The sequence below is a fragment of the Pangasianodon hypophthalmus genome, chromosome 21 (genome assembly GCF_027358585.1).
Source record: "Pangasianodon hypophthalmus isolate fPanHyp1 chromosome 21, fPanHyp1.pri, whole genome shotgun sequence".
Taxonomy (NCBI): Eukaryota; Metazoa; Chordata; class Actinopteri; order Siluriformes; family Pangasiidae; genus Pangasianodon; species Pangasianodon hypophthalmus.
Window position 1 is genome coordinate 500,729 of NC_069730.1, and position 10,000 is coordinate 510,728.

Genomic DNA, 10,000 nt, shown 5'->3' on the forward strand with positions numbered 1-10,000 from the left:
TTTCACACATTTTTGACTGGTGCTGTATGAATTTACTCATCTCGAGTTCATAAGTCTAACAGACTCACTGAAAAAAACGATCAAAAGTGTTAATTAAGAGCGTTAATTAATCTCACCAGCCGAAGGCTTCGGCCAGCATCTTAACTCGATTTATTTTATTCAGCTTTTGATTAAATGCACTGAAAAGCCACCCGCTTTGTGCCGTTCGAGTTTTTTTTCCTGGAAAACATTTTGGAAATTGTGTTTTACACGTGACCCTGAATAAGGAGAAAATTTAAGCCTTTGTTGTTTTTTTTCTTTTGCTTCATATTCGCCTTCATGACTCATTTCCAAGGCCGCGTTCAGAACGCTTCTAAAGATGCTCGAAAAAAGCGCGAGGGTGATTTGAATAGCAAATTTCACAAAATAATTTAATTCCAAAGCGTGAACTGATGTCAGAGTGTGTACGGTATTTTATACAGAGCTTTACAGGTGCCAAGAGGAATTCACCAATTCTCTCTCTCTCTGTGTGTGTGTGTGTGTGTGTGTGTGTGTGTGTGTGTGTGTGTGTGTGTGTGTGCGTGCAGGTATTCATGGGTTCAATCTGTTGCAGAATTATAACATTTATCGTCTTCACATCGTTCATAATCATGTCGTTAATTTATTCACCTAAAACAAAAAAACCTGCCTAAGATCACACAGATGAATTTTTAATAATGTGTTTATATCAGCTGAGTCACTCTGGATAAAAACATTAATTAGGAACAGATGACTCTCAGTTTAATTTGTTTTTTTTTTTGCACATCAGCTCTAATGCTGCCTGATGTTAAGATAAATTAATAAGAAAGGACACTTTTCTTAAGAAAAGGACTCCGACTTGATTTAGATTTATTACAAAGGTGCCGACTTTTTACTTTCACTTTATGTAAATGAATGCTGATTTGTGAATCTCGGCTTTCGCGAGCCAATAGAAATCGAGTAGGCGGGACTTTGGTTTCTTTGGGCCGTTAAAACAAATGGAGGAGCTGCTTATTATTAACTTCATGTTTAACGTCACACTGAACGTTAATTACATTTTATTGAGGAGAGACCATCATCATCATCATTGTCATCATCATCATCATCATTCGTTATCTCATGAGTTAATTGTGGAGAGCGTTAGTCACGCAGACCACAGAAAGAAAAGTGTTTCCTCTCAGCACCTCACGCGGCTCTGAAGCGGCCGTCACCGTGAGGAAACCCTCGCTCTCTTTATCCGCCTCGGATCTTTCAGTGAGGATCACGCCACAGCTGGTGGTCAGGTCGCTGGTTTTGGGTCAAACAGGACCGAAACCGGCCTTCCACCTCCGTCCTCCATCTCGTCCTCCACTTCTGTAAATTACCTGCTGCCACTCTTCCTCGGACATTATTCCCTCCTGCCTGAGTAAAGAGGAGACGAATAAAAACACGCCTCCATTGTGGCCCTGTAATGAGCCGAGTCTAGTGCGAGAGAGCTGGTGAAATTGCATTTCTGCTCGAAGGCCAGGGCGTTTTCTGTTTTATTTCTTTTCCCTCCTCAGGCTGTTGTTGTATTATTATTCTCTCCTTCTGGCCACAAAAGAGCTCCGGCAAGAATTTTTTTCTCTCCCGAATCCATAATAGTTGAGTACAACAACAGCGGCGGAGAAGAAAGAAAATCCATTAACTGCTCTCTCTGTCAGCATGGAGACCTTCAGCTCGAGTACCTGAGGCCCCCTGTGAGGAGACTTGACCTCCCCGAGACAGACTTTACCTTTCAAACACAGCTGGCCCGCCTTTGTTTGAGCAAATTAAAATCTTTCTGTTCTTTATTCCTGCCCTCAATAAGCACCAGAGACGCCTCACACCACCGCTTTAGCCTCTGTTCAGCTTCACACACAGCTCTGAGGAGGAGCAGGAGGAGGATGAGGATGATGATGATGGTGATGAGGAGGAGACTATGGTTTTAATGAGGAGGAACATGATGATGATGAGGAAGAGGTGGATGATGATGATGGTGATGAGTGTGAGGAGGAGGAGATGATAATGGTGATGGTGATGACGATGAGTGTAATGAGGAGGAGGAGGAGGAGGATGAGGAGATGGTGATGATGAGTGTGAGGAGGAGGAGATGATGATGGTGATGATAATGAGTGTGGTGAGCAGGAGGAGATGATGATGGTGATGATGAGTGTGATGAGAAGGAGGAGATGATGATGGTGATGATGAGTGTGATGAGAAGGAGATGATGATGGTGATGATGATGAGTGTGGTGAGGAGGAGGAGATGATGATGATGAGTGTGATGAGTGTGAGGATTAGGAGGAGGAGGAGGAGATGATGATGAGTCAATTATGCCAATTTAACATTAAAAACTTTCTACATTCCTTGCATGGAGAACCCTTAATCTTCTGAAGAACCCTCAAAGAACCCTCAAAGAACCCTTGTTTATGTTGTTATAAAATTATTTTTTATCTTGTTTTCTAATGTCACGTCTTTCTGTTACACCAATTTATAACAGATCAGATGTGACTTTAAACTCTTGGTGTGTGTTTTTGCTGTAACTGTGTGTGTGTGTATGTGTGTAGAGGAATGAGGTGTGTGTGTGTGTGTAGAGGAACGAGTGCTCTGACTGTGACACCATGTGCACGCTGCTGCTTCACTGATTTCTAGGACAGCATGGACTGAGGAAGTGTGCGTGTGTGTGCGTGCGTGTGTGTGCGTGAGTGTGTGCTTGTGTGCGTGCGTGTGTGTGCGTGTGTGTGCGTGTGTGTGTGTGTGTGTGTGTGCGCGTGTGTGTGTGGTGAAGATGTTGGCCTCAGATGGCAGTGTTGAGGGTTTTTCATGCCTCGTGGTCACAGAGTTGTAATAAATGAAGACATTTGTTGTTGCTCGTCTTTCCTCCTGAGCTCCTGCTCTCTGTTCAGCATCAGATCACAAATCATCGACACAGATCCGAAATAAATTCTGTCTCGTGTTGATGTTTTCTTCTCGGCGTCGGTGCAGATTTGATGGTGTATTAGTTTCGAGCAGTGGAATGGATTGTGACCGGATCTCCGTCTCACACGTGGCAGTTAATCAGAGCGAAGGCTGTGTTGTTCTGCTTGTGATGATGATTATGATGATGAGCAGTCCAACGTCCTGTAGATGGTCAGGAGCATGAAGTCCACTCCTGCAGATGGAGGATGGTTTGGTGTGGTCTCGGGGCGAGCGCAGTGTATTGGGTGTTCGGGGTGGAGGAGAGTCAGGTGGTGGAGCCGAGCGGAGCGGAGCGCTGCAGGGAGAGAAGAACGATGAGGAACAATCTGCTTTTCCATATGCCTCTGTCTCAGACAGATGGTCGCTTCAGCGCTGTGTAACTTCTCCAGCGCGTCTCTCACTCGGCCCAGTTCAGCTTCAGACGCCATCATAACATCACTGCGTGCAACAGTGTAGAATAACACACCCTCAAAATACTACATCTTTATAAATATATAAATTATAACGCACAATTCATTTTCAAGTGCTTTCTGTGTTCTTATCGTTTATCGTGAAGCTCGGTCGCAGCCTTGAGCAGGAACGCTGAGGAGCTGATGAAATTCAGTTCTGAAATCCTGATCTCATCTGGTTCTGTAAAGATTTAAAAATAAGACCTCATGGAAAGTGGAATGCCGTCTCATCACTCCTGAACGATTTTATTCTATTCCGAGAGCCATTGTATCGATATAAAGTTTCTAATCTTCTTCACGTTCTTCACGTTCCTTCAGAAGGTTCTTCATGAGCAACATGTAAACCTCTGTGTGAAGTTCCAGATGTTCGAGCAGCTCTGTGAATTCCTGAGCACACTGCAGTAATAACAGATACACGCCATAACGCGGGTTCACCACTAGATGGAGCTGTTTCAGTTGTAGCCTGAAGGACAGCTAGCTAGCAGATCGTACCTCTGGAAAGATAAAGCGCATAAAGTGATGCAGCATTAATGTTACTGATTGTTCTAAAGGAGGAACTTATCAATCAGGACGTTCGCTAAATGTAAACGTACATAAACGTACGTTTTTAAGGTTTCTGCTGGAGCTACAATGCTAATGTCACGCTAACAACCAACGGACGTGTGTGTCACCCAAAATCAACACAACATACACCAAAATTTTAATATACTTGTTTCTCAAATCAAGTTGAAACACCCTAGCAACCAGCTGATATTCCATAGCGACCACATGATGTTCCATAGTAACCATCTGATGTTCCATAGCAACCACCTGATGTTCCATAGCAACCATCTGATATTCCACAGAAACCACCTGATGTTCCATAGCAACCATCTGATATTCCACAGAAACCACCTGATGTTCCATAGCAACCACAATATATTTCATAGCAGCTACCTGATGTTCCATAGCAACCACTTTATGTTCCATAGCAACCAGCTGATGTTTTGTAGCAGCTACCTGATGTTCCATAGCAACCGCCTGATATTGCATAGCAACCACTTTATGTTCCATGGCAAACAAATGATGTTCCATAGCAACCACCTGATATTCCAAAGCAACCACAATATATTTCATAGCAGCTACCTGATATTCCATAGCAACCAGCTGATGTTCCATAGCAACTACATGATATTGCATAGCAACCGCCTGGCAGTGCCCTAGCTACAGCTTAGTGACAGTCGGTGTGAGAGCAAGCGGTTTTCACTCTCGGGCAGTTAACTGCGTCTCAGTGGCTCTGTACTCCAACTCTGCGCAATGACAAGAAAGTTGAATCTAATCTAATAATTAAACATCTTAAAGGACAGAATGTTCATTTCTGTGTTCAGTCACTGCACTGCAATATTATTAAATATTAAATATTATTAAATATTAAAGTGTAAGTATCTGTATTTCTCCATGTTCGGATTTGATCCGAAGGCGTAGCTGCTGCAGGCTGAACCTCTGAGCTGATATTTAATAATACAGAGAAATAATTCTGTTCCTTATCTCTCTGTGTTGCGTCTCATATACGTAAACACGCACAGCGCCACCAACAGGAAGAAAGTTTAACTGCAGCAGGGAAATGACGGATAGATCTCACCACGTTACACACCCTTTCTCCTTTTCCTTCTGCAAGCGCTTATCTCCGAATTCATTCATCAACTCGTGGAATATTTGAATATTAAAATTAGACAGAAGGAAAATTATCTTAGAAAAAGATTCTTCAGCAAGTTATTAGTATAAGATTTAAGATTTAAGATGAATATTTAAGGATTCATCCTAGTATGATTATTTTTCTAAGAGTGTTCCCTACAGGATCAATTATTTATTCATATTTATTTCATATTCACACACACACACACACTCCTGTCCCGCGTCTCCTCGGCGTCTCTGTGTTTATAGACAGATGGTGTCTCTCCCACATGACCGTACAGCTTCAGACAAACTTCCAGATGTTTACGAGTTCCAGATGTTTTCGGCTGCTTGTGAGCTATATAAATATATAAGTGAATATAAGAAAAAAAAAACAGGACTGTATTATTAATTTTACACGCCATTGTTTTTATATATATATATATTGTGTGTGTGTGTGTGTGTGTGTGAGATTAAAGAACAGAAAAGGATAAATATTACTCAGGAAGAAATAAACAGAAATTTGAACACAGTGCCGCAATTTAATTGTAATTTGAATGTAAAATGATTTTCATAAATATTTATATATATATATATTATGTATCATAATCATTGCGTGTAATATATACATTTGTTTCTTTAGAAGGGTGCCATTATTTTTGAGCTGACCCTGTAAATATACACACGCGATTATAATAAAATGGATGTCTATAAGTCTATAAGACTGTATTAACTCATTAACGAAATTATTACAGTCTCTTATCACGGCCTTTAATTATGGCGCATTATTACCAGGTGTTATTATTAGGACATGTTATTACAGCTCTTTGTTATAGCATCTTATTACAGAGTGTTATTACTGTGTTATTATGGCGCATTATTACGGCATGTTATACTGTGTATTATATTTGGAGCTTTATAATGCTGCGTTATTGGCGTTTGATGTTATGGTGCATTATTAACGTGTTATTACAGTGTGTTATTAGTGCGTTTTATTAGGACGTGTCTTTAGGGGATATTAATACAGTGTGTTATAACAGTGTGTTATAACAGTGTGTTATAACAGTGTGTTATAACAGTGTGTTATTACAGTGTGTTATTACAGCGTGTTATGATCAGATCTCAGAGGCTCAGAGCAAAACCTTTACAGAAGTCTTTGCTATTGATTTTTGCTTTGCTTTGAGGTTTTTTTTTTTTTCTCCATTTTTACTTCCTGGAATTCATTTCTAAAATTGAGCTTTTATTTTATTCCCACTTCCCATTTATGAGCGATGGGGGGCACATACTTTTACACTTAGCATCTGCTCCATAACATCTTGATCCTTTTTTCTCAGGTTCCAGTGCACGTTCTCTGTCAAAATACTGACTGTAACACACATAAATTAATCTTGCGTAACGGCGTTAATACCTAAATAAAATAGAACTTAAAGATTAAATAATAAACACAGGAGGTTATAAACAAAATAATTATAGACTAGTGAACGTATTAATGACTAAATAATGCAGCGTTTATAAAAATGGCAACATGGCTATAATTTATAATTTCGCCATGTTTTACAAACTTTCCTTTTCCCTCCTCAGGCTGTTGTTGTATTATTATTCTCTCCTTCTGGCCACAAAAGAGCTCCGGCAAGAATTTTTTTCTCTCCCGAATCCATAATAGTTGAGTACAACAACAGCGGCGGAGAAGAAAGAAAATCCATTAACTGCTCTCTCTGTCAGCATGGAGACCTTCAGCTCGAGTACCTGAGGCCCCCTGTGAGGAGACTTGACCTCCCCGAGACAGACTTTACCTTTCAAACACAGCTGGCCCGCCTTTGTTTGAGCAAATTAAAATCTTTCTGTTCTTTATTCCTGCCCTCAATAAGCACCAGAGACGCCTCACACCACCGCTTTAGCCTCTGTTCAGCTTCACACACAGCTCTGAGGAGGAGCAGGAGGAGGATGATGGTGATGATAGTGATGATGTTGATGATGAAGATGATGGTAGTGATGCAGGTGATGGTGGTGATGGTGATGATGGTGAGGAGGATGATGTGACGGTGACAATGATAGTGAAGAGGATGATGATAGTGATGCTGATGGTGCTGATGAGGAGGATGATGGTGATGATGATGATGGTGACGAGGATGATGGTGATGATGATGAGGATGATGGTGATGATGATGGTGATGAAGATGATGGTGATGAGGATGATGGAGAGGATGATGGTGATGAGGATGATGGTGATGATGATGGTGATGAGGATGATGGAGAGGATGATGGTGGTGATGATGATGGTGATGATGATGGTGATGAGGATGATGGAGAGGATGATGGTGGTGATGATGAGGATGATGGTGATGATGGTGACGAGGATGATGGTGATGAAGATGATAGGAAAGGATGATGGTGATGAAGATGATGATGGTGATGAGGATGATGGTGATGGTGAGGATGATGGTGATGAAGATGATGGTGATAGTGAGGATGATGGTGATAATGGTGGTGATGGTGATGATGAGGATGATGATGGTGATGGTGGTGGTTCGTATTTGACGTGTGTGTGTGGCGTGTTATCGCTTGAACAGGAACGTGTAGAGCTCAAGTGACACTTTGAGAAAGAAATATCACACACACGGGTCACTGTACAGACGAACTCGAGCCGTGTGATTTAATGATTTAATAAGGAAACGGAACTCTTTCACTGCGTTCAGCTGTAAACATCGACGTTTATCTAAACAGTGAAACATCTAAAGAGAGATTTAAATATCAGATTGATGCTTATGTGTTGATCTCCGTTATCTTTTTTTTAATACTGAAGTAATTAACCATAATGAATCTTAACCAGACTTTTAAAAAAAAATTACATTTAAAAAAGCTCTGTAAGCCGTATTAGTCTGTAAATTAGCCTGTAATACAAAACCTGTTGCTGTACAATTGAGACAGAATTTATTTCAGAAGTTCAAAAACATGCTGTCTGAATGAAACGCAGGAGATTTCTGTCCTTGTGAGGGGTGCCAATAATTATACACATGAATATATACATTTTGAATGTTAATGACTTGCATAAAAAGAATCACGATCTGCTTTGGGGAGAAGTTTTTCAAGCTGAATTTATTAATTTATTCTACGATGGAGACTCGACCTTGGGACTGGGTAATAAAGGCAGTAAAGGTGAGATACGTACAGAGAAAAGAGGAAGAAGAATAAACACTGTTCAGTTTCTTTAACATTTCCATGAATTTACACAAAATCACTCTCACCATTTAGCAGGAATCCAACTTACCTGATGTGACGCTCTTTTAGGAATTTAATAGTCGAGATCGTTGAACTGATTCTAATCTGAATGGTTCTGTGAACGTTTTATAGAGACGAGGTGAAAATAAAATTTCAGGATGAATTGTATTTAATTTCTCTCAGCGCACCAGTCCGAGGTGTTTAATCTCCTCCGTCGTGATGTTCTTCAGAGATACCACGCTCCTATCTCTCGTAAAATTATTCCTCTTCCTCTAGCGTTAACATCCGGCTTTAAAGAGCTTCTTTTAGTGGTTTCCAGTAGCCTGCGTTAGTACAGCGTTTTATTACACCACGTTATTACAGCGGCTTATAAAGTACAGTGATAGTGCATTATTTCAGTCTTATTACTCCATGTTATTACACCAGCATTTTATTACACTAGCTTATTACACCATGTTATTACAGCAGCTTATTACAGTAGTTTATTAAAGCAGTTTATACAGTGATAGTGCATTATTTCAGTGTTATTACTCCATGGCATTAAGGCTATTATGTGATTACAGTATTATTACAGCGTGGAGTTATGTGTTATTTCAGCATAGCAATATACAATATGTAATTATAGGATGATATTCAGTGTGTTATTACAGTACGTGTCCTGCATGTTATTACAGTGTTATTACAGCATGTCATTATGGTGTGTGTTTGCAGTGTGTAATCGTGACGTGTTATTACCGTGTGCTATTACACGTGTTATTACAGTGTTTTTAAAACACTGCATGTCTGCAGTGTTACAGCGTGTAGAAGATCCTTAAAGACTCGTTTGTCCTAATTAAAGCCTCATTCAGGGTTACATTTGGTTAAATTCACATTTACGTACTCTTCAGTTTTTCTGTTTTTTTTTTTTTTTAAACTAGTTTTAAAAACACTTTCTTTCTGTTTCTGTTTTTTGTTTCGCTTCATTTCTATCTTGGTGATTTTGGAGAAACGTAAATTCAGTACTCTCTCTCTAAGACAACTGACACACACACTCAACTTTAAAACAAATCAATGCGCGATGATAAGACATGATTAAACAGTCGGTGTGTGGGTGTTAGTTCCAGTACACACACACACACACACACACACTCCCCCTCAGTGTTGGTGCGCAGGTTGTCAGCGTGTCTCCTGAGTCTGAAACTCGCCAGATTTTCGGTGTTTATCCGGTTTGTCCTGATAATTCCTCTCTCTCTCTCTCTCTCTCTCTCCCTCTCTCTCTCTCTCTCTCTCTCTGTGTGTATGTGGAGTTGTGGGTCGCAGCTGCGTCTCAATCCGAGCTCTCTGAGTTAGTGCACTCCGTCCAGCTGTCATCTGCACTCTGTCCAGCTGCTGCCCCAAACACACACACACACACACACACACACACACACACACACAAAAACAACAACATGGGGAGATGAAGTAAACACCGAGCTGAGTGCTGGGACCAGGCCCGACTCCGAGCGCTCACATGACACTGATGTTAGCAAGTGCACTTCCTGTCCTCGTCCACTTCTTATAAGTTTACTAAAGAACAGAGTGTCACTGTGGACTAACGGCAGCTCAGGACAAGATCTAAACATCTAGAGAAAGAAGATTAAAGGCATTTTAGCACAATATGTGCACTTTAGTAATTATTGGCGCATTATTGAAAAGTTCATGGAGTCCGAAGTTGTTGTTCTGTGTCTATTGTGTGTCTCGGCCTCA

General features: G+C 40.7%; 1 protein-coding gene across 7 annotated transcripts in view; it reads left to right on the forward strand.

The window, feature by feature from the left end:
- Positions 1-10,000, forward strand: part of usp45 (ubiquitin specific peptidase 45) — a 34,896-nt gene that overhangs the window by 8,031 nt on the left and 16,865 nt on the right. The window lies entirely within an intron of this gene.